Source organism: Peromyscus eremicus, chromosome 13, assembly GCF_949786415.1.
Source record: "Peromyscus eremicus chromosome 13, PerEre_H2_v1, whole genome shotgun sequence".
Classification (NCBI taxonomy): Eukaryota; Metazoa; Chordata; class Mammalia; order Rodentia; family Cricetidae; genus Peromyscus; species Peromyscus eremicus.
This window is the reverse complement of record NC_081429.1, coordinates 18,869,951-18,895,366: the sequence shown is the minus strand read 5'-3', so window position 1 is coordinate 18,895,366 and position 25,416 is coordinate 18,869,951. Positions and strand designations below refer to the sequence as shown.

Genomic DNA, 25,416 nt, shown 5'->3' with positions numbered 1-25,416 from the left:
CTCCATAATAAATTAACTGTCTAATTGTTAGACTGGATGTATCAGATAGATACACTACATAAAACAAAGGTAAGGCAACTCCATAATAGATTGTGTCTAATTGTTGGACTGTTCAATATGACAGATACTTACGGAATTAACTAATGGACCGATACAATACATATAACTACCCTATTCATGACAAATCAGATATATGTAAGAATACATGTAACTACCCTATTCATGACAAATCAGATATATGTAAGAATACATGTAACTACCCTATTCATGACAAATCAGATATATGTAAGAATACATATAACTACCCTATTCATGACAAATCAGATATATGTAAGAATACATATAACTACCCTATTCATGACAAATCAGATATATGTAAGAATACATATAACTACCCTATTCATGACAAATCAGATATATGTAATAATACATATAACTACCCTATTCATGACAAATCAGATATATGTAAGACCAGTGTTTGCAGTAACACCAAACTACAGTATCCAAAATATTCCACCTGCAGGCAATGATTAAGTAGAGTGCAAACCAACCCATGTTTCACCTTTTCTACCAGGAATAGCCAAATCAAGCAGGAGGAATGGGCTAGAGAGACCCAGTTATAGCAAGCAATCTATTCAGGAATGTGGGAGTACATTTTTATGAAAATGTCTCTTACATTATAAAGACAGGAACTTTTGCTGGGCCTCACAGCCAAGCTCATAATATTCACTGAGCTCACACAGACTTCACCTGATGTCCTACTGTGTATTCAGCCTGCTTGTTTAACCTGCCTTTGTGAGAATAATGTAACATTACTTGTCTTGGATTTCTTATGTAATCAGCTTTTACAACCTAAGCTAACGCATAGCTGTAATCTTAAATCATGTATTCTTCCATGTCCCTGACCCAGATCAACGCATGTGTGTACGTGTGTGTTAAGGCAATCATTTGCTGAAAGTAGCCCATACGACCCATCATAAACGTTGGGAGTAGCATATGGATAGCTTGATAACTGTGTGCTTACAATAACACTTGTTATCTGACTCAGCTGGGGTCAGTAACTTAATCCCTTGTAAAACTGTTAGGGACTTCTGTAATGTATCCCTCCTTCCTTTCACATGTGATGTTTCCTGTGCTGTTCAATAAACACAGAACGAAGCTCTTCTTAGGAATGGGTCAGAAACAAATATCAACTACACACTACAAACAGATGAAGACACAGGCCGAGGAGTGGAGAATTCAAAGTTGGGTTCACTCCTGGGTCAAATTAATATAAGGGGAATTACTGAGTTTTCTTCCTTTCCATGACATCAACACACTTGGTGCCTCTGAGGATGTCATTAATATGTCTGACTGACACACAGGAACTTTCCGTACTCACAGATCTGAGGGACTCCTTCCTCATTCAGACACACCAGAACAGGCAAGCAGGACAGGAAGGAAGGACCCAACTTTTGCACAAAGTACAATCCAAGAACCCACATGTCTTCCTCACCCTGAAGACATCAGGCAAGCAGAATGTGGTAAGAAAATCCCAGCACATCCTTCCCTTTCAATAGATATCTATGACTTCATCTAAGAAAGAATGTACTACCTTCTCAGGTGGCCTAAGTAGGAACCACAGGGAGACCAAGAGTTATCAACTAAATCAAGGAAACTGAAACAACAGTGCAAAAAAAATTAAAACTATCACTGGAACAGTATCCCATAAAAGCAGACAAAGATCTACATGCTAAAAAACTCAACGAGGTAACTACTTATGAAAATAAGAGATCCAAATGGTCCCTAAGTCTAACATAACACATAAATTATATAGGGTCCAATCAGCAAATACATCAAGAAAATCATAATTTTAATGAGAAAACATAATTAATGCTAGTACCAAAACGAATTGGGCACCAGCCTAACAAGGTAAGGGTTTTAAAGCAGCCATAGTGAAACACTTCAGCAATGAAATATAAACTCTCTTGAAACAACTGTAAAAATATAAGACTTAAGCAAGTAAGACAAGCCGTAAGAATAATCAGAAATTATAGAAGGAAGAAATGTAAATTGAAAACTTCCTTGCTCTGTTCCACAGTACACTGGAGATGACAGAAGCCACTACTGATGAGGATAAGGACAAAACAGAATCCAGCCAACCAGTCAACAGAGAGAGAGATAAGAAAAAAACAAAAACAAAACAGAGACCCATGTGACACTCACAAAAAATATAACTCTTGATTCATCAGAGGGCAAGGAGAAAATAAAGCCCAACCTGCTTAAACAAAACACATATACACACACATACACCACACACAAACACTATACACACACACACACACACACACACACACACACACAGAGCAATGGAAGCCCAAACTGCATGGCATTGGTCAGGGGCAGACAATCATGGAACAGAATACAACACCTCACAATAGACTCAACTACACTTACAGACTTCTGACCAAGTCTAAAGCAGACAGCATTGGCCTTCTCAACTCTAACCTAACACCTTATTAAAAACTAAAAGCAATCATGAACTTAAGTAACTAAATGTAAACAGATTTACTGATAAATTTCAGATTAAAAGGAAAAATGGGAAGAAATCTTCAGAATCTAAAGGAAGGGAGAATACTTAGGTACGAGATCAAATCCACAGTCCAGAAGAGGAAAGGGGACTGTTCAAAAATCAAACATTTACTCTCTGAAAGCCTGAGTGACCAGAAGAAAACACAGTTGTGGAAGGAAAAAAGAGAAACTTGGAGTCAGTGGTCCATCCTATAAAGAAAAAGGCTGATGAGAAAGTTAAAAACTCTTCTTAGATCAGTAAAAGAAATGAAGTCACCACGCACACCACTTCCCCCAGATTGTGGAGACAGGTTAAAAAATGTCAACTCATACAAGAGCAGAAATCCCACAAGTAAGGCTTACTATAAGGGTGAGGAACTGTTGGAGCTCAGCGTGGACAAGTAGAAGTTAGAGCCTAGTCAAAGTACACATGAAACCTCACGGTACTATTTCTCATGACTTAAAAGTCATTCATAGGTACACACATACATACATACAGATGCAGACCACACAATGAGTGAAAAAGCAGCCATGAATTTGAAGGAAAGCAGGGAAGGAATATGAGAGGGTTTGGAGGGGGAAATGCTGTAATTAAATTACAAATCTCAAAAATTAAAAGGCAATTGATAATTATACCAATAAAAATTTCAATTTTTCAAAATGCCCAGCCCCTGACATCAGGTATGGAGGCACACCTCGACAATACTAGTACTCTAGGCAGAGTCAGTGGCAGGCCTGGGCTATGTATTAACAGTCTGTCTTAGAAACAAAGCAAAAAACCCTCAAACTATAGTTCATAATATGGGGGGGGGGCTTCCAAAAGCATCCGTATTATTCTAGAAGTAATAAGAGGTATGGGAGAAAACTGTATTATCAACTGTAGCCAAAAGTTACACAGTGGGGTGTATACAGTGCTGGTCTGTAACATAAATTACAGACAAGCAGGTAAACACACTCTTGTGTACCACCAGCTCCATCCCTTAGAAAAGTGACTTGTACACAGCAGACGAGAGGAATCTATAAAGTGGATCAGCCGGCTGAAGCTACACAGCACCGCACAGGCATCGCCAGCGCCCAGCAATCTATACTTCTGATGACTTACTTTCTCAACATCACAACCGAACGCCTGACAAAGGGAATTTAAAGCGGAAAGGTTTACTTTGGCTCGCAGTTCGGAAGAATGTAGTCCATCCCGGTGGCAAAGGCAGGAGGAGCAGCTCCGTATGTGGTGCCAACCGGGAAGCAGAGAAATGGGAACGCCAGTGATGGGGTGGCTCCTTCCCTTCTCATCTTCTATCAGTTCAGGACCTCATCCCGTGCAGTAGAGCTGTTCACACTCATAATAGGTCTTCTCTAATTTAAGCCTCACTGGAAACTCCCTCAAAGACATACCCAGAACTGTTTCTCCTAGGTGAGTCCAAATCCAGTTAAGATTATAATGAAGACTCACCACCACACCACATGGTAATAATTGGCTTTAATCTTATTAGCACTTATAATGTTAGGCATTTGGTATTAATTTTACAACCACACCCTACAGGTTAAAACTAAAAGTCCTTTTGCCTGGTAATCAGTACAGTTTCCATCTTCCATAACAGTCACACAATTTTAAAACTTACTTATGGTCCTCGCTAGCTTTAACTGTCAACTTGACACAGCCAAGAGTCACATAAAAAAGGACTCTCAATTGAGGAACTGCCTGGGTCAGATTTGCTGCAAGCCTATCCCTGGGAGTTTTTCTTGGTTGTTAACTGTTGTGTGAGGGCCCAGCCCACTCTGGGCGGCACCACTCCCCAGGCAGGTATAAGAAAGCTAGCTAAGCCTGAGCCTGACCTGCAAGCAATGTTTCTCCGTGGTTTCTGCTTGAGTTCCTGCCATGACTTCCCTCAATGGTGGACTGCCACCTGTAAGCCAAAACAAATCTTCTTCCTACAAGTTCTTCTGGTCATGGTGTTTGTGACAGCAACAAGAAGAAACCAGAACGTTTGGGGTTCCTAAAATCTCCCCTGATCTTTCACACCTCTGTGCCCTTGTTGAGGCTGTTCCCCCAATCTAAATGTCTTTCTATTCACATCTACCTGGAAAATCTTCAGCAAGCAAATCTGAAAGTTGTACTCCGTGATGTCTACCCCACAACAAACACTACCCAGGCTCCATTAAGTAGTCCCTTTCTTCAGATCAGGAACTGCATGAGGCTATCTCTAACAGAGCACATCAAACTTTTTAATTACTTATTCCGTCTATTTCTTCCATTAAACTATGTGCTATCTGAAAAAGATACATAGTTGTTTTTTTTTTTTTCATTTTTATATCACTAGGGCTTAGGTTATTACAGAGAATAGAAATCTCTGTAATTCAGCTGCTGGAGCCCTAGCTCAGAAGTTAAGAGCATGCCCATTCACAGAATCTAAATTTGGTTCCTTGTACCCACCAGGTGGCTTACAATCACATGGAACTCCAGCTTCAGGGAACCAGACACCTCTGCCCTCTAGGACATCTACACTTAAGTTCTCATACACATATGCACATAATTTAAATTTCCCTTAAAGAAAAAAATTTATATAATTTAGTGGATATCAATTACAAACCAGGCAGTAACAGGATGTTATACAAAAGTACATGTATGCTGTTATCAAAATAATCTTTAAAAAAAAACAAAACAGGGCCCATGTAGCCCAGACTGACCTTAACCCTGCTATGCAGCTGAGAATGACCTTGGCCATCTGATCCTCCTACCTCTATTTGCATAACTGTTATCACATGCATGTAGTATTTATGATCAGTTATGCAGTGCTGGGGATTAAATCCAGGGCTTCATGCACACTAGGTAAGCATGCTACCAACTGAGCCCCATCCTTATCCCAACATTATCTCTTTGTAAGAAACAAGTTTATAAAACTAATATAAGTCTTACTAAACTGCTGGCTATTTGGATTTACTTAACCTATTTATTTATATCTATCTTATTTAATGGTCTTCAATTTGAGATTGCATTTTTCCGTAACAATGACTGAATTAAAAATTTTAAAGAATAAAAATGCTATGTTTTCTAAAATTAGAAGTTTAATTTTTATAGAATATATCCACATATACAGATTTCATAAACAGAATGAAAGTTATTAAATAGCCAAATGTAAAACAGATAGTTTCTTTGAAAGATAACAAAATTCCTATGATAATATCTTATAAACATACAGATATACACATATATCTGTTCTAAAATGCATCCTGTTTCTCAATTTTTGGCTCTATAACTGTCAACTTTTATATTCTGCCAATGTAAAGATAGAAATACTGGTTCTTCTGAGCATTATAGGATACAGTGTAATACTCCTAGCACTTAGGAGTTTGAGGCAGGATAATAAGAAGTTCAAGGTTATCTTCAACTACATATCAAGTTTGTGGTACAGACAACACCATCTCAAAAGAAGAGGAACTGAGAGGGGAGAAGAGGAGGAACTCATTCTGTAGATCAGGCTAGCGTCAAACTCACAGAGATCTACCTGTCTTTGACTCCCACATGATGGGGGAATGTCTTTCTGTATGCTGTGAATGTGTTGATCTGATTGGTTGATAAATAAAGCCGTTTGGCCTATGGCAAGGCAGCTTAGAGGCAGGCAGGAAATTCAAAGAGAGAGACAGGAAGAAGGAGAGAAGAGACACCAGCGAGCCACCTAAGGAGCAACATGTAATGGGACGCAGGTAAAGCCACGAAACATGTGGAGATATATAGATTAATAGTTATGGGCTAATTTAAGATATAAGAGCTAGCTAGCAAAAAGCTTAAGCCATGGCCATGCAGTTATAATTAATATAAGCCTCTGTGTGTTTACTTGAGGGACACGTGTGGGAGAGATTTGTCCCAACTGACCGCAGGCCAGGACACAGGAAATCTTCCAACTACACCCAAGTGCAGGGATTAAAGGTGTGCACCACTATGCCTAGTGAATATTTGGTTTTTAAAAGCATAAAGAAAGTCTAATCTATACCGAGTATTCTCTCTCAAATCAGGGACACTTATTTTAACACAGAGGTTTTATTATTTTAAAAAAGAGTGTTTTCCTTTATCTAAAATTATTAAAGAGAGTCTATGAAGTACATCATTGGACGTTGGCAAATAAGCTAATGAAACTAGGTGATAAAAGCATGCGCAAGTGAGATAGCTCAGGGCAAGGGAACTTGCTGCTCAAACCTGAAGAGCTGAATTCAGAGCCCAGAACCCACAGAAAACCTGGACACAGGAGCACGAGCATCTGTATTTCCTATGGGACATGGGAGGGGAATCTCCAGAAGCTCTAACACCAGCTAGCCTGGCACGGGCAGCAGTAACAAGAGAGACTCTGTCCCAAGTAAGACGTAGAAGGTGAGGACTGGCACTTGGAGTCCTAGTAAGATTTATCCAAATCACTTTACAACTCACACTGCATCATCAGAATGTCTGCACAGTGATAATATGAAATAATCAGATGGCTAAAACAAAATGATCTCAATGTTTCTCACCTTCTACATGCTTCTAGCAGTGAGACTGAGACAAAGCCACACTGAGCAAGCAATAGCCATGGTTCCAAACCCAAAATTAACCTTGCAAGAACAAAATGAGTTTCCTTTTCCAAAGCACTCCAATAGACGGAAAGATATAACCACAAAGACAATGCCATTTACTACCAATTACTAGGCCACCCCATGGTCAAAACACATGTGTCTCAAATTTCTGCTAAGCTTTCTGCTTGAAAATGTTGTTTCAAGCTCAATGCAAAGAGAAAGTTAAATTCAAGTGAAACAGCTCTGGCCTGGCCAGCCTATTTGAACTGCTTTAGTGGATGACAATCTCCCCCTGGGAAGTCTAAACAAATGGGGAACGTGTTTGCTCTTAATTTAACTGTTATATCATATGTCAATAAATCTACATGAAGTAGTAACATCGGCAACTGAGAAGAACAGAATTAATAGCAGAAATTTGTAAAGGAATTGATATAAGTCAACTGGTATTTATTGGGTAACCAACAAGAAGTAATTATTAGGAACATAAGGTAAATAAAATCCGGACTACAGCCTTCAAACAATTTACAGTGAAGTAAAACAAGTTCACAGGGAATGACAATCCAACTGATACATTCAAAAGTCACTCAGCAAACCTACATTGAGCACCTATTTGTCATATATATTTCTTAGTGACAAAACCACTGAGATGAATAAAGTTACCAAAACACAGAGACAAATGAATGACAAATAATTCAATGGGGTGTACATGGGCTCCTGAGGAAGGACACACAACACTCCTCCAACCCACACAGGAAGGTACGCATGACTGAATATAAAAATATGTGCTATGAAAAGACATGAGGGAAAAGCAGCACAGCTAAGTATAAGACACAAAAAAACTTAGGAAAGAACGGAGCTGTAGGCATAGATCAGTGGGAGAGCGCGTGAGCGAAGTCCTGAGTCAATCTCTAGAGGGAGGGAGGAACGGAAGGAGAAAGGAAGAAATGGAGGTAGAAAAGACAGAGGAAGGAAGTCTTTTCAATAAACCTTAAGGGGTGTTAAAAGAGAAGTATGGAAGTAGAGTCTGTTTATCTCTTTAGTAGGAAGTGGCTTTGGAACAGGAAGTGCTAACTTCAACCCTAACATCTAGCAATGGTGCAAAATGTACTCTAATTATCCTCTTGAGAGCTCAACTTTCTTTTCTTTCAAAGAGATGGCAGAAACCTATTATGCAGAGCTTTGTAGGGGTTAAATGAGATTAATAATGCATCTCGTAATTAAGGTACTTATTAAAAAGTGGCTTACTAAAAACCATGAGAGAGCGCAAAGACAAAAGATGGAAGAGTCCATGGAGGAGAGTTACTTTTAAGTACAAGTTCTAATTCAGTCAAAGTTACAAAGGCGGGAAGACAGGTAAGATACTTAAGCAGAAATGTAAAGAGCAAAAGAAAAGGCTTAAAAGAGACCTCGTGCGCTCTAAATTCTAGATATATAGCTATCTAAATGCCCTTTAACCTTTTAGCCTGACATGATCAATTATTACAAAAGAATGAAGTTTTCAAGTTAAGGCCAAACAAATTTCTACTTTTCAAGAGATTAATTCCATGAGAGGAGTCAGAATGGCTTCCAAAGTCCCTCTCTGTACTTGGAACAGGCTCAGCAGAGGCACACACCACGGAGTGGCAACTACTACAGGCACATCTGCTGGAGTGAAACGAACAGGCCACGGCAGCCCCCAGCCTCCAGAGAGCCAGACTCAGGAAAGCCAACATTATGCTAATGTTCAGAAAAGTTCCTTCCATTCTTGACTTCTTCAGGTAATTTAGTCTTTTATCAAAAAGAAAAACCTAATCCTCAGATCCACCCTTTAATCAAAGCCTCATATTTCTACTTTAATTCAAAATTGTAAACATCTGCACAGATTCCCTAGGATTCCACTACAATTATAAACCAGCTTCCCCAAATCTCTAACCCACAACTCCAAGAGTCCATGGGTGGAAGCATCATCTTCTACGGTTAAATTTAACTGCCAGCATGACACAATCTGGAGTCATCTGGAGAGAGTCTCAGTGAGGGACTGTCGAGATTAGGCTCTCCTGCGGGAATGTCTGTGAAGGATTATCAGGATTGCTTTAATTGAGTTAGGAAGACATGCCCACTCAGGGTAGCAACAATCCCCATGCAGGAGGTCCTGAACTATGTAAGACTAGAAAAGGAAGCTGAGCACTAACGTGTGTGCATTCATTGCTTTCTGTGGTTCCAGATGTGTCGTGACCAACTCCCTCAAGCTCCTGCCCCATTTTAACCTTCCTGCTATGACTGACTATAATTCTAACCTAGAATAAACTACAATTCTAACCTAAAATAAGCCCCCTTTTTCCTAAATTACTTTTGTCGTGGTATTTTATCACAGAAGTAGGAAATGAAACTTGTATCTTCTCCATTGCCATATCCATGAGCCTAAGAGACACAGAGGGAAACTGTCCAGTTCCTTGGTGACATTTCCAAATCAAGGAGCCTTGATCCTATCTCAAACAAAACTTTCTTCTACTGAGAATAAAAGGTGAGAGAAGGATCAGAGAGGGTAACAAAGAGTAAATAGGATCCAAGTATGTTATATTAATGTTTGGCACTGTCACAATGAAACTCACTCTTTGTACAATTAATATACACTAATTTAAATAAACAGGCTTATCGGTTGGGGCTTAATAAAAATGCTTTGTTGTGGGTCATTGTGGCTTTAACCACAGCACATGGAAGGCAGAGGCAGGGAGATCTCTGAGTTCAAAGCCAACCTGGTCTACAGAGTTACACAGTGAGACTAAAAAAATTAAATAAAAAGAGAAAAAAAATGAAGAAAAAGAAAGGTTTTGCTGTCTAGAACAAAAAGTTCCTTATCCTTTAATTTTTTTTTAAAAAAATCTGAGATTTATACCATTTCACTGTATCAAGCTTTACCCTACTTTGCTGTTGATTGGCTCCATATCTGCCTCCTCTTAATCTTCTACTTCATTCCAACTCTTAACCTTTTACATTTTTTTTTTTTTTTTGGTTGTTCAAGACAAGTTTTCTCTGTGTAGTTTTGCGTCTTTCCTGGAACTCACCTGGTAGCCCAGGCTGGCCTCGAACTCACAGAGATCCGCCTTCCTCTGCCTCCTGAGTGCTGGGATTAAAGGTGTGTGCCACCACCGCCTGGCAATTTTTTCTTTTTTAAGACCTTCAATTTGCCTCTATTTCAACTCTCCAATGATTCTAGCTATGGCCTAAGTCTAAAACTATTTAACTTCTGGAATGTAAATTTTCAGTTTCTAGTTTTGAGCCATAACTTACTACCTTCCACCTCTCTGCAACTTAACTCACCTACTCTTTGATCTCAAAGAGCTGTCCACCATCCACCATCCACGAACCAAACTTTTCCTGAAATTTGATTGTCACTCCTAGACTACGTAGGCTTGTCTCTCAGCAACCCGGCCTGGGATGCTTTTAAGACAAAAGTAGGATGTTGTTCTCATTATGCAAGGATTACAGTGTAAATCTGGACCATCCAAAGTAAACAAGGGTATGCACCCTTCCCTGCCTCTTTCCATACACATATTGAACAGATCAATTGACTTCCCATAATTACCATCTTTCTGATGCACTTATCCTAGTAAGTCCCAACTCTGAGTTCTTCTTTACCTTCTGCAGCTCTGTTGTTACAGTTGTTGTTAAAAGCCTGGGTTACCTCTGTGTTGAATGATGGAGAGATAGAGAGACAATTAGCACTCCCCTTAATGATGGAGAAGTTCCCTGGCCTAACACCATGAACACGGGTAACTCTTACTAGGATGTGGAGACTGGTCATGGCACCTACTTCAGGAGACTTTTCTGCACTTGCACTCTGTTATCATCAGGCTCAACAATAATGATAATCTACTCATGTTCACATCATGTTTCTCAAAGTCAGTCACACTGGTGTGCACTCACAGAGGTCTCAGTAAATCTCATAGTTGTACTTTATTATTCGCTGTGTACTTATTATACAACGTATCAAATGAAAAAAAGATTACATTTTTAATTCAAAATAGATTAAACGAACCAAAAGGAAATGCTTGTAATGTAAAAGACAGCACTAATAAAAACTGGCATGTGCTCTCCTCAGCCTGAGCCTGTTCTGTTGCTGTTGTTGTTGGGGGGAGCTATTTTTGTTTTGTTTTATACATTCAATACTCTTAGGCTGGAGAGATGGCCCAACAGTTAGAGCACTTGTTCTTGCACTGGACCTGGGTTTAGTTCCCAGCATCCACATGGCAGCTCACAACCACCTGTAACTCCAGGTCCAGGAAATCTGAAACCCTCTTCTGATTTTATGGGCACCAGGCATATACATGGTACACAGGCATGCATGCAGGCAAAATATTCACAGACAAAACAAAAAACTAAATAAATTTTTAAAGATTCAGTTACTCTTGTTTTCTTCTTGTTCGCTATGATTCTGTTCTCTTATATTTCTTTTTCTAAGATTTACTTTTACATTTAATTCTGGGTATATGTGTATGTCTCAGAGGCAGCTATTCATGAGTGTGGGTGCCTGCAGAGGCCAGAGACATTGGTTCCTCATGAACCTAGAGTTACAGGTAGCTGTGAGCTAGCCAACATGGGTGCTGAAACCAAACCGAAGTCCTCCCAAAGACGAGTATGCACTCTTAACCACTGATCCATCACCATGTTATATTTCTAATATAAGGTTACGGCCAACGAACTCTGAAGTATACAGAGTAGAAATACAAATGAAACAATAAACAGGAAAAGCAAGCTTTAGAACATATCAGATATATGACTCCAGTGTGGTGATATATTGTGTACCCTAATAAACTTGCCTGAGGATCAGAGGACAGAGCCAGCCACTAGATTAGACATAGAGGTCAGACAATGATGGCACACACCTTTAATCCCAGCACTTGAGATCTTATGCCTTTGCTTGGGAAGCACACATGCCTTTAATCTCAGGAAGTAATATAGCGGGGCAGAGAAAGGTAAATAAGGAGTGAGAAAACAGGAACTCACTCTCTTAGGCTGAGTATTTCCTAGAGGTAAGAACTAGTGGCTGGCTGTTCTGCTTTTCTGATCTTTCAGCTTTCACCCAAATATCTGGCTCTGGGTTTTTCATTAAAAGACCATCTAAGATTCGAACAACACTCCAGGTCTAAAGAGTCAGGCCCTAGAGCTTTTCCACAAATATGAGAAATTTAACCTGCAAGCACATATACATATAAGTCTCAATCCAGCCAAATAAAACAGGGGATAGGATACTGCTTAAAAGTCACCTGTAAATGCCTCCCAAAAAGTACACTAATCATCCCTAAGGAAAAATCAGTAAAATCTGTGAAATCCCAAAGCAAATAAAGAGGAGTGCTCTCTAAGTGACAGGGCCAGCCAGGGAGAAAAGGTCCATAAATCTTGTCAAACTGCACCACGATCTGGCTGTATCTATTGATTTGCCTGTATGAAATTTACATTTTAATCTATTTTACACTTCAAATAGTGCATTTTTCCAAAGACATATGTCGAGCTCCCACTGTTTGATGATACTCGGTTTCTAGACACATAGTCCTAGACAGAAGGGGTAAGCAACAATTAGAAGGTGGAGAATGAACAATGAGGGCAAACTCGAGCAGACTTCCAACTTAATTTCAAATGCTAGTGCAGTAAAGCAAATACAAATCTCTAGCTTTCTTAACTTAATACAACCAAATGAAAAACGTAATTCAGCTAATATATATTTAAAACTTGAATGGTATTCTGAAAAGAAAAAATACTTAAGACTCTTTGATCGCCTCCAACCTCAGAGAATTAGAAGCAAATTGCAAGTTTTAGGTAGATAACATTCCTAGAAACCAGATACTTCCCAAAAGAGACATCAAGTAATCTGTGTTTTCAAACTCTAACCCTTAAGTGAAAAACCAGGTCATCAACAACAAAGAAACAAACAACCCAGCAGGGGACTGTTTACCTCCTGTTCAAGAGTCGTGAGAACCAAATGGATGCATGAAACCTGACTCAATCCTGCATTAACACTTCTGCAGGCAGGGCAGTGGTGGCGCACGCCTTTAATCCCAGCACTCGGGAGGCAGAGGCGGGCGGATCTCTGTGAGTTCAAGCCCAGCCTGGTCTACAGAGTGAGATCCAGGACAGGTTCCAAAGCTACATAGAGAAACCCTGTCTTGAAAAAAAAAAAAAAAAAAAAAAGAAAACAAAAAAAAAAAAATCACTACTGCAAAGAAAAGTTCTCAGGGACAGCTGGTGAGGCCTGAACACAGAACACCACACAAAACACTGCTGTGGTTTGGATATACACGTCCCTCAAAATTTCCTGCACTGATCCAGAATGTAGAGGCTGGACAGTTGGGGGAGTACAGTAAAACACTGTCTTCTGGTCATGCCATAGCCTTGGCACTGAGGAACTCACAGCAACTGCGATTACCTATGTAAGACCCGCACAAGATGAGGCCAGCCAACAAATCACCATAGAAAGCCGACAGACCTGGGAGGCAATTCATGGTTCCTGGGAATAAGCATCATTATCTTCAATAGTACAGTCACTGCGCAGTTGCCAAAACTCCAGGAAATAAATCCTAACCCATGCAAACAATACTAACTAAACTCAGCAGGCTACAGAAGCAGACATGAAAGTGGGAGGGGTACTTGTCAGGAAAAAGGACATCAGGAGGAGAAAAAGAAGATAAAAACATGAAAATGACCAATATGTGAAATGCATGGAAGGAATTACCAAAGAATAATACATTTTTAAACCACTTGGGAGAAAGTGTGAGGTCTTAATCATTTTGTGTGCAAATGTAATTAAACTTGCTTGGCTTGACATATGCATAATAAAAATGCTGAACATATATAGTATAAGATACCATTCAGATGAAAAAAAAATGAAATTATGAACTTTCATACAGGAAAAGATCACACTGAGTGAGGTAACCCAGGCCCAGAAAGACAAATGTCACACGTTCTCTCTCACCTGAGGCTTCTAGCTCCAGATCTTCAGATATGAGTAAATATCCTGGAGTAACTGCAAAAACCAGCAAGGTAAACAGGGACCATTGCTGGGCTGGGGTGGAGAAGCAACAGAGAATGAAACAGCAATATACAAAGTGATCTGTTGGTGAAAATAGGAAAAATGGGGTGGGGGGTGGGGTAAATAGATAAATACAAAATTAGGAGAGGACAGAAAAACAGGATGTCTAGATGTCATAAGGAGACATCCTATTAATGATCCACCTAAATAAAACCTGCAATATACATAAGTGTGTATATAAACATGCATATATAGCTTAAAGGAAATGTTGGCATCTGGGCTGACAATGCTCCCTCCAAGAGCCAAAGCCCATCTAACAAAAACCTCACTAACAGGTATGAGAAGTCCTCTTTTGAGCTGTTGGTCAGGATTGTCTAGGAGACTCCTAAAACCTACAGAATATTGCTATTGTCCTTGGTTGCCCCCCAGAGGTAGAAGGTAAAATCCCTATTGCAGAAGACATCTTGTGCTTTGACTCCGAGCTGGAACTGACCTGAAAGCCTTCCACCTAAGGTCTAGTTTTCATGGTACCAGAAGGCACCATGCAAGCTTCCAAGGAGGAAAGCAACCAACTGTTCTACCCAGGTACGGTGTCTATGAACCAAACAACAACCAGTATGGCATACTAGCTCTAGGGGTAGAGTAGTGCCACACATGCCTTGGCCATAACCAACAGCTCTGTAATTGGACCTACAATCTGCTCAAGAAGAGGGAAACAGTGGCTGGTACTGGAAACCCAGCCCACTACCCGGGGCTAGTGAAGTCACAGATCTTGGCCTATAACTGCCGCTTTACTGAACCAGCACAATTCCTAACTATTCTAAATATTTATCCTACACCCACAGGTAAGTGTAGTCTTCACCCCTCAACAAGGAAACTCCTCTTTGCAACAGATGGAGACCACCACAGAAAACCACAACCAATTAAAATGCAGAGTTGTAGAGTCCAGTACCAGTGGATACATCTATAAACATTTCTCTAACTAAGGCTCAAAGAACATTATGGAAATGGGGCAGAAAGACGGTAGGAGCCAGAGGATCAGTGAGTTTGCTGTGAGACTGTGTCTCCTAATAATGTCAGAAGCTCCACCCATACAGTCCCAACAACATGACTACCTAAACAGGAGGTGAACAAGGACAACAGACATCACAGACTGGATGGGAAAAAGTCCACAAGGCCTCAACCTTACTACACAAGGAACTACAGGCAACCCAAGATGCAAAAAGAAGAAGAAATAGTGCTGTGGAATAATGCTTTTGTACACTGGTTTAATAAAACGCTGATTGGCCAGTGGCCAGGCAGGAAGTATAGGCAGGTTAAGCAGACAAGGAGAATTCTGGGAAAAGGAAGGCTAAGTGAGGAGATGCCAGCCTGCCATCCAGGGAGCAGTATGTAATGGCACACAGGTAAAGCCATAGAACATGTGGTGACATATAGATTAACAGAAATGAGTTGAGTTTAAGTGTAAGAGCTAGTCAGTATAAAGCCTGAGCTAATGGCCAAGCAGTTTTAATTAATATAAGCCTCTGTGTGTTTACTTGGGTCTGAGCAGCAGTGGACCAGGCGGGACACATAAATGGCACCCAACGTGGGGCAAGAGTTTCCACCTAAAACCCGAGAAAGCTTTAAAAAAGGGTTCTAAAATGGAGCCAAGAGCAGCTTCCTAGTTGTGTCTCTCAGGAAAGTTGTGATAAAAGAGACGCTGTGGTGTGTGGACTTCAGCTACGGGCTTGAGCCAAACAGCATGGCAGATTCCTGCAGCAGTATACAGAGGAGTCTGTCTCCAAGCCGCATGTTATGCTACATGGTAGATTTAGCCTTTGCTAACACACACAAAAACAAAAACAAACAAACAAACAAAAAAAAAACCACAGAGGTTTCTGGGCTACACTCTGCTTTGATGGAGGCATAGACCCACTGCTTCCCAGAGCTGGCTGTAAATGTAGTTCCATCATGCTGGAAAGCTGGGGTGGGCAGAGTCAGCAGCTAAGGCTGCTGCTTTAGTATAACCAATGCAGTTTAAAGCAATAGATTCACAGACAAATTCAGATTGAATAAGACTTTAAATGGTTTACAATGTGTAGAAAAATGTATGTAGGCTTGGAAGAGAAAAATGAATATAGACAGTTATATAAAAAATAGTTTTAAAATATAAAGTCTTTAAAGAGACAATAAAGGTAATATAAAAAATAAGCCACGTAAAGATGGAAATTACACATATTCTGGATTGTGTTGGGATTTTTTAACTGCAGAAAGACATCTGATTGTAAAGGCTACTCAGTTAAATCAATATGTATATTTTAAAAGTATCTTGACTTAAAAATTTGGATCTAAGAATATGTTGCTTTGGAAAGGAGGCTCTGTTTTTGTTTCCACAGAAAGCAAAAGATTTGTTCCAGGTTAAGATGAATCAGATTTGATCAAGCCAGACCTCCTAAACCTTAACAGATGGTACCTATCAACAAAAGTTATAGATGGTCTACCCAGGAATTGACCATTATCTCAAATTTTCTCAGGATCCCCATAAGAATACAGTGCTCTTTATCAACAGAAAGTAGCCTAAAAAACTATGACCACATTCCCAAAAAATTGATTATGGATATTTGTCTTTGTTTAGGTTGTTGGTTACAAATCGTTATTGGTCATAGTCAATATCTTTCTAGAAGAAGAAAAGGGGATATGATATGGAAATATAGGATATAGATATGATAGGACAAAAGGGTGGATTGTTGAACCTACTTTTTTTTTTTTTTTTTTTTGGTTTTTCGAGACAGGGTTTCTCTGTGTAGCTTTGCGCCTCTCCTGGAACTCACTTGGTAACCCAGGTTGGCCTCGAACTCACAGAGATCTGCCTGGCTCTGCCTCCCGAGTGCTGGGATTAAAGGCATGCGCCACCACCGCCCGGCCTGTTGAACCTACTTTTAAAGAGCAACTTGTTTAAAATGTTTTGCACTGGTATAGATTTTAGTTTATTGATACAAATTTAAAGTTAATTTTGTTATACTGAATGTACATTTCTACTCTTGTTTAAGGTATTATGTTTATTTAGATTGTAACTCATTTAGACTGTAATGGATAATTAAGAAATACAGATTAATTATTAGTCATCCATGATAATCAAACTTACAGTCATATTAGTTAAGTTTTCAAGGTATACATAGATATATTTCAGATACATAGGTAATCTTCAAATACTTCAAAGACCTACAAAATATGGCATTTAAAATGTTTTAAAAACTTAGACTTTCCTGGACAATGAGACACATCTGCTCCTGGCAGCACCAATTTACTTCAGAGAGGAAGATAGATGTCAGAGACACTCCATATGGAGTTTATCTTCTTCTTGACAAAAATAGCCATTTGGACAAGAAACTGTTTTTGCCTGAACTGTTGGACAAAATGCATCAACTGAACATGCAGAACTGATAGGAAAGTGACCACCAAACTTTGCAAGGTGAGATGGTCCTTCAGGTTCCTGCTTCGCAGAAGAAACTGCCAGACATTCTACAGGACACAGAGAAAAATGACTGGGAGACTCTGGCCTGTGGTCTAAAGATGGATGCCCCAACTTTACAGAGGAACTTTGGATGACTGTCCAGACAGCTGTCTCTGTCATTCTAGATTTCTGAAGTTGCTTACAATGCTCCTCCTGTTTACTTAGATAATATTTTATCTTTCTGAGGTCTTTGATGTAGTTAAAGACTAGATAGTTATAATATTCCTTAGTTATGGTAAGAGATCATTTAGAAATGAAACCTTAGACTTACAAATATAGGATAAATAAAATATTTTCTTTGAATTTGCCAAATATAAATAGACTAGATATTATCTAATTATAATTCTTGCTTGATAACTGTTTTGTTATATATAATTTTACTATGTTAAAGTTAAAACTTTCCTTTTTAATTAAACAAAAAAGGAAAAATGCTGTGGAATAATGCTTTTGTACACTGGTTTAATAAAATGCTGATTGGCCAGTAGCCAAGCAGGAAATATAGGCAGGATAAGCAGACAAGGAGAATTCTGGGAAGAGGAAGACTGAGTCAGGAGACACTAGGCCACTGTATAGGGAGCAGCGTGTAATGGCACACAGGTAAAGCCATGGCACACATGGTGACATACAGATTAACAGAATGGGCTGAGTTAAATGTAAGAGCTAGTCAGTATAAAGCCTGAGCTAATGGCCATACAGTTTTTAATTAATATAAGCCTCTGTGTGTTTACTTGGGTCTGAGTAGCTTCGGACCAGGTGGGACACAGGAAAACTTTAGCTACAAAATAGTCTTCCCCACGAAAGAGCACACTAATTGGCTATCCAATACCAAATGATTGGCCCTGAAAACATACATATAAGTATTATACAGTCTGGGTGGGTTGTATTTATGTATTTAACAATATATACATATATGCATACACATATACGAATATAACAACTGTCAATTAAAAGAGAGGCAATCAACTTGAAAGAGAGCAAGGAATGATATATGGGAAGATTTAGAAGAAGGAAAGGGAAAGGAAAAATGATATAATTATATTATAATCTCAAAAAAATATAAATAAATCTCCTTGGCTCTCAAACAAACAAACAAAAGTCTACATTGGTATTTAACCTCCACAGTGATATAGGAAGAAATGAGTGCTCTCCTCACAAGGGCATGCCTAATGCTCACTAAAAAGAGGCTTCAGGGAACAGCCTCCCCACCTTTCCATTCCTTCTGCAATGTGAAGACACTCATTGTCATATAAGAGGAACAGGCCTTCATCAACCACCAAACCTGCCAGCATACCTTGATATAGCATTTCCAAACCTCCAGAGATGTGATTAACCGATTCCTGTTGTTTATATGTTAACTAGTATAGGTGTTATACTACAGCATCACAAATGGATTAAGACAAACATCAAACATTCTTCTTAATGAATGCTATTTTTTTTATTTGACCTCAATAGTATGACTATATAGGAAATTATCCTTATTTGTCTTATTTGCAGAATCTGCATGCTAACAATTAGTTATGGTAATTTTTTGTTTGTTTTTGTATTCTTTGAGAAAAGTTTTCTCTGTGTAGCCCTCACTGTCCTGGTATTCACTCTATAGACCTGCCCAGGCTGCCTTCGAAGTCAGAGATTCACCTGCCTCTTCCTCCTGAATGTTAGGATCAAAGCCACACACCACCATACCTTGCTTTAGTTGTGATGTCTTAATATGGTTTCAAACTACATAAATATGTAAAGAACGAAAACATGGGCAAATGTTAGAGTAAATCTAGACAACAAGCAATATACCCACATTCACTGTCCTATACCTTCAGTTTTTCTGCAGCAAGACAAACTGTCAAAATGAAAGACTGAAACAGAAGACAGAATGAGAGGAACCCAGGGTGACTGAGGCATAAAGAGTAAGACCAGACCAGTCCTCAAATCCCTGAGGGCCAGCTGCAAGACCCTAGGCAAGTCACAGACCCCTTCAGGGTCCCCTTACGGAGAGTCCTGGGTAAGCTCCAAAGGTACAAGGCAGTTCTTAATTGCCCAGTTTCTGCCCTGATCTCTCAGCCTTACAACTCAAAGATAAAAAAGCCAGAGAGATGGCTGAGGCAAGAGAGCTGGCTGCTCCTGCAAAGGACTTGAGTTTGGTCCCCAGCACCCATGCTGGGCAGCTCAAAACCAACTGCTACTCCAGCTGCAGGGGTCCAATGCCTGACGGCCATGGGCACCTATGCTCAAATACGCACGCACGCACGCTCGCAGTTTCTTTTTTCTTTTCTCCTTAAAAGTAAATTTGAAGAAGATAACCACATGAAAATAGAAAAACATACAGGCCAATAGGACAAACGGTAAGATTTAAGACATCTAACCAAATGTTTCTTACACAGAGGACAAACAATAAACATTAACTCTTTATTATGACAAAACATCTTAAAACTCCTTCAGCAAGGGGCTAGAGAGCTGACTTGGCAGTTAAGAGCACCAGCTGCTCTTCCAGAGGACTGTAGTGACTCACAGCCATCTGGAACTCCAATTCCAGATGATCTGACACCCTCTCCTAACCTCTGTGGGTAGCAGGCATGTATGTGGTGCACATGCCTACATGCATGCAGGCAAAACATGCACACACATAAAGTAAATTTTTTTAAAAAATGAATCCTTCAGAAAAGAAACAAAGATAAAGCTATTAATAAATTCAGAAGAAATGAATAACACAAAGTCTATTTATTTTAATAACTACTAAATTTCAGTTTTCACCTCGAGTATCAGTCCTAAAAAAAAATGAATTAAAAAGTGCTCTGAGGAGAGGACCCAGGTTCAATTCTCTTGCACTCACGTGACATCCCACAACTATCTGTAACTCCAGTCCCAGAGGATCCAATGGCCCCTTCCAGCCTCTGCACACAGTGCACATATATGGTGCAGACATGCGCAGGCAAAACACCCATACACATAAAATAAAGAAATTGTAAATACTCTGATGAAATCATACAATCAAGTTTATAATAAATGAATCTTCTATGAGTCTACACATGCTAGATACATTAAAACAATCTTAATAGTGTGTGAGTGTGTGTGTGTGTGTATGTATGTGTGTGTTAACATGATAATGGAAAATCTTCAAACTAAAATAGTCTAAAATTACCCACCAGAACACTGAGGAGCATACTAGAAAGACTTCCTACCGGTGAAAAGGAAGATCTCTTTTTTAAGAAAGAGCAAAGTAAAGCCACTTATAATATAAAAGTAGAGACCAGTTACTTTCACTTCCATCAAGTCCCTGAAGTCATATGAAATTGTACCCATAATTACATGTCACACAGAGCGTTAGAGGCTCATTGAGAAGTTGGTGGCTCACTCTTAAATGATAACACTGGGTGAGGCTGGGCTAGCTCAGGCAAAGAGAAAGCTGGCTGTTGTAAGGTAAGGACCCATCTGAAGAGCTTGCCAATGACATGAAAGACAGGGTGCTATGGGATTGTCTTTCTGTATGCTGCGAATATGTGTTGCTATGACTGGTAATCAAGAAGCTGCTCTGGCCTATGGTGGGTCAGGTTATAGCCAGGCAGAAAATCCAAGAGAGAGATAGGTAGAAGAAAGGCAGAAGCAGGAGAGATGTCAGCCTACCACTCAAGGAGCAACATTCTAGCAGACTGGTAATGCCATGGAACATGTGGCAAAACATAGATTAATAGAAATGGGTTAATTTAAGATATAAGAGCTAGCTAGCAAGAGGCCTGCCATAGACCATACAGTTTATAAATAATATTAAGCCTCTGAGTAATTATTTTGTAAGTGGCTGTGGGATCACGGGGCCAGTTGGACTGGAGAAAACCTTCTAACTACAAAAGGGAATGGGAGGTGCTTTCCTTTTTCCTTCTCTTCTCTTCTCTTCCATCAAGATTCACAGGACTTTGAGTTTCTTGGGTATAAAAGGGAAGAAAATACATTCAAGGATGAACAGTTTTTTGTTTGTTTGAATTTAAGTACCTGTTAAATGCTGGTATCACAAAGCAGAACACAGAAAAAAACTACCATAGGATTAGCTAGTATACAAAAATGGACTTAACAGAAAAGTTAGAAATAATAGATGGACATGCTAGAATAAAACACAGGTTCTCACTATGTAGCCCTGGCTGGCCTGAAAATTGCTATTGACCAAGCTGGCTTCAAACTCACAAAAATCCACCTGCCTCTGCCTCCTGAGTGCTTAGATTAAAGGTGTACACCACCAGGACTAGCATTTTTTTTTTTTTTTTTTTTTTTTTTGGTTTTTCGAGACAGGGTTTCTCTGTGTAGCTTTGCACCTTTCCTGGAACTCACTTTGTAGCCCAGGCTGGCCTCGAACTCACAGAGATCCGCCTGGCTCTGCCTCCCGAGTGCTGGGATTAAAGGCATGCGCCACCACCGCCCAGCACATATTTTTAATACATGCGAGTTAATGCTTTGTTAACAATGAGTTTTGTATGCCTTTTAGTTAATTATGAATTTCATTTCATATCACTTCAGAGTCTTTCTGGAAACACAGAAATATAGAACCCAGCACAAAGAATGAGGTTTTCAAGAACAAAAGCATATTGAGTTTGGTGTCAGGCATTTGAAAATATAGGACTGGTGGGCACACAGGCTAAAGAGGCAACATTCGGATTGGGATTCTGCCAATCAAAAGTATTAGCTGAAAAAACTAATCAGATCACAAGTGCCATATGCAAAATGTATTAAGATAAATGACAAGCAAAAATAAATTACACGTGAAGTGATAGTAGCCTTCTGAAGTATAATAATCTAATATAAAGAGCACTAACATGTTAATACAAACTACTACAGGTTAGGGACTACACCAAAAACCCGGGGTTTTAGCAGTTTACTAAGAACAGTAAAGTAGTCCTACCTTACTACTAGCATTGCTGGCCACGTCTTAGCTAAAGGAGCAGGTCCATGGTGAGGAATTACACACTAGGGATGAGGAAGTCACTTGGGAAAGCGTGCAGTGAAGTCTCACGCAGTGGTCATAGGTCTAGCCAAAAGAACTGAGCTGTAAGAAAAAAATGTAAGGAGTCAGAACGACTCACTATGGAGGAAAGAGATAAACACGTACGTGTGTGTGTGTGTGTGTGTGTGTGTGTGTGTGTGTGTGTATGAGAGAGAGAGAGAGAGAGAGAGAGAGAGAGAGAGAGAGAGAGAGAGAGAGAGAGAGAGAGAGGTGGAGTAAAGCTCTTTCTAGAAACTGCCAGTTTTTCCCCTCGCCAAGGACCACCACCACACGGACCGAACTTGCTCTCTGTCCTTCTCTCCTTCTCCAGCTGCCTCGATCGATCGATCGATCGATCGATCGATGCTTGCTCCTTTCCTTCCCGCCCAACCCACCCAGCCCCCAGTTTTGATGAGGCTACTCTCGTCTTTCTCCATTTTCAAAGCATAAAACTAACCTCAAGCTGGAAGCACAGCAGAAACGGTGAGGTACTACACTTATTCTAAAAACGTTACATGTGGTGGGGGAAATCTCAGGCGGCCCCACCCCTAGACAAAGAACTGCATGCGGATAACACCTGTTGAAAGGGAAACAGTCGTCCTTAGTAAGTGTTCCTGAATTTACTATCCAACACCAAGTGGTCAGCCCGGAAATCATGTACATACATGCAACAGTAATCAGGTCCAGCAGATTGTGTTTATATATTTATGCACACTCGTGCACGCACACACATCAAATATAATCAAAGAAAAACAGGCCATGGATTTGAGAGGGAGTTAGGGGAGACTCAGGAAGGGTTGGGGGGATAAAAGAGAAGGGCCAAAATTATATAATTATAGCTACAAAAAAATTGGAGGGAAAATGTCACAATCTGAAGAAGTAATTAGGTATGCAAAAGATGACAAAGGGTTAAGGAAGATCTTCCCAACAAAGAAATTATTTTTTGTCTCAAATGCTTCAGTTTGCCTAAGTATATTCCTTGATTGGCTGCTTTTCTCTCAATTCTCGAAAACGGAGGTTCTTTTAAGAGACCTCTTGGTCGTGAGTTCTTTTCTTCATCACTGATTTTCATATACAGTGGCCCCTTTGAACTCACAGGGATTAGTCCTGGGACCCCTACAAACAGCACAGAGCAGGGGGCTTGGCTCCACCCGTAAAGGCCCATGCTGACACACCAGCCTATCTGAGTTCAGATTGCCAGGCCCCACATCAAGGGCGAGATAAAAATGGGAGGCAGACTGCAGACTACAAAGAAGTTTGAGTCAGCTAACCTGGAGAACCCAGCACAGCCGGACAGAAACAAGAGAGACCTTGCCTCAAAACCAAAAAAATGCAAAACCCAAACTCCCCAAAGTTGTCCTCTGCCCTCCACATGCACCCCAACACACATATACATGAAAATAATTTTAAATAAAATAAAAAATAACAGAGGTGGCACAGTATTGCATAAAAACTGCCCACATCATCCTATATGCTTTAAACTGTCTCCAGGGTACCAATATCTGTTACAGTATAAATGATATGTATCAGTTGTTATATACTATACAGTATTTTGGAGGAATAAGGACAAGAAAAGAAGAAATCTGTACATATACAATACAACAAAATTTTTTATATAATATTTTTGAGCAATGACTGAATACACGAAAACATCTACACAAACACCAAGGGCCGTATGTATACAGTCTGCAACCTTATGACTTTCTCGTCTTCTGTTTCTAAGACCTGGATTCCCTGTCTACACTCCTCTATCCTCTCTTCTCCCCATTTCCACCCCACCCCCGCATGTGTGTGTGTGTGTGTGTGTGTGTGTGTCAAGTGGGGAAGCCAGAGGACAACTCTGTGGAGTTGGTTCTCTCCTTCCACCTCCATGTGGGTTCTGGGAATGAACTCTGGTTCCGACTTGCACAGCCACTTCACCCACTGAGCCATCTCTCTGGCCCCACCTTTTTTCGTTGTTTTGTTTTTGCCTGTTCTGTGTTCTGTCCTTCCCCTTTTCACACATATCAAAAGAAATACTTGCTTTCCTTCAGTCAGGAAAGTGACCAGTTTTCCCAGTCATATTCTCCAAGTCTTTGATTCTTCCAATGATCTGCACGTTTCCAAAGGTACCTTCACTGCCTCCAAACATTTTATTTCTTCTAGATTTGGCATGGTTCTCAATGCTGACATGACTGTGAATCTAATCTCCGTATAATTTAAAGTGTCAATAAATCCCCTTCTTCCACTAAACTGTAACTGAGGGAAGGAACTTCTCTCCTGATACTGTTACTGTCCTCCACAACACACCTGAGACACAGCAGCCACTGAACAGTGTAACTGAGTGAGTTACATCATAAGGTGAAGTATAGTTCTCTCTGATTAGCACATAGTGGTGTAAAGTAAGGCTTTGAGAGAGTTCTTGTAGATGGTGAATGTATAACTTAAAATGATATTCAAATATGAATTTAATCATCACTTCTTTTATACTCTTCAGAAAAGCATACCAGTTATACTATAGTAATACAGTAATGTAGAGGCGGGGGATCTTCTTCCAGCACAGAGATTCCTGGGATTGAACTCGGGGCCTCAGGATTGCTGGCAAGCACCTTGACCAGCTGAGCCATCTCACCGGCTCCCAGTTTTTAGGTTTCTTTCCTTTTTTTCTCTTAGATTTTTTTTTTCTTTTTAGGCAGGGTCTCACTAGGTAGCCATGGTTGACCTGGAACACACTAGGTAGACTAGGCTGGCCTCAAACTAACAGAGATCTGTCTGCCTCTGACTCCCTTGTGCTGAATTAAAAATGAGTGCCACCATGCACTGTGTACATTTGTTTTTATTTATGTGTGTGGATCTATGTGTATGACACATATGTACAAGTCC

General features: G+C 39.9%; 1 protein-coding gene across 5 annotated transcripts in view; it reads right to left on the bottom strand.

Annotated features, from left to right (window-relative positions):
* The window catches only part of Fer (FER tyrosine kinase), a 324,556-nt gene that overhangs the window by 287,892 nt on the left and 11,248 nt on the right, over positions 1–25,416 (bottom strand). The window contains exon 1 of one of the 5 annotated variants that reach the window (XM_059277954.1): positions 22,474–22,613. The exons of the other annotated variants lie outside the window; for them this stretch is intronic. The gene's annotated coding sequence lies outside the window, so the exon portion shown is untranslated. Of the gene's footprint in view, positions 1–22,473; positions 22,614–25,416 lie in introns of those variants that run through there. 5 annotated transcript variants of the gene reach the window in all.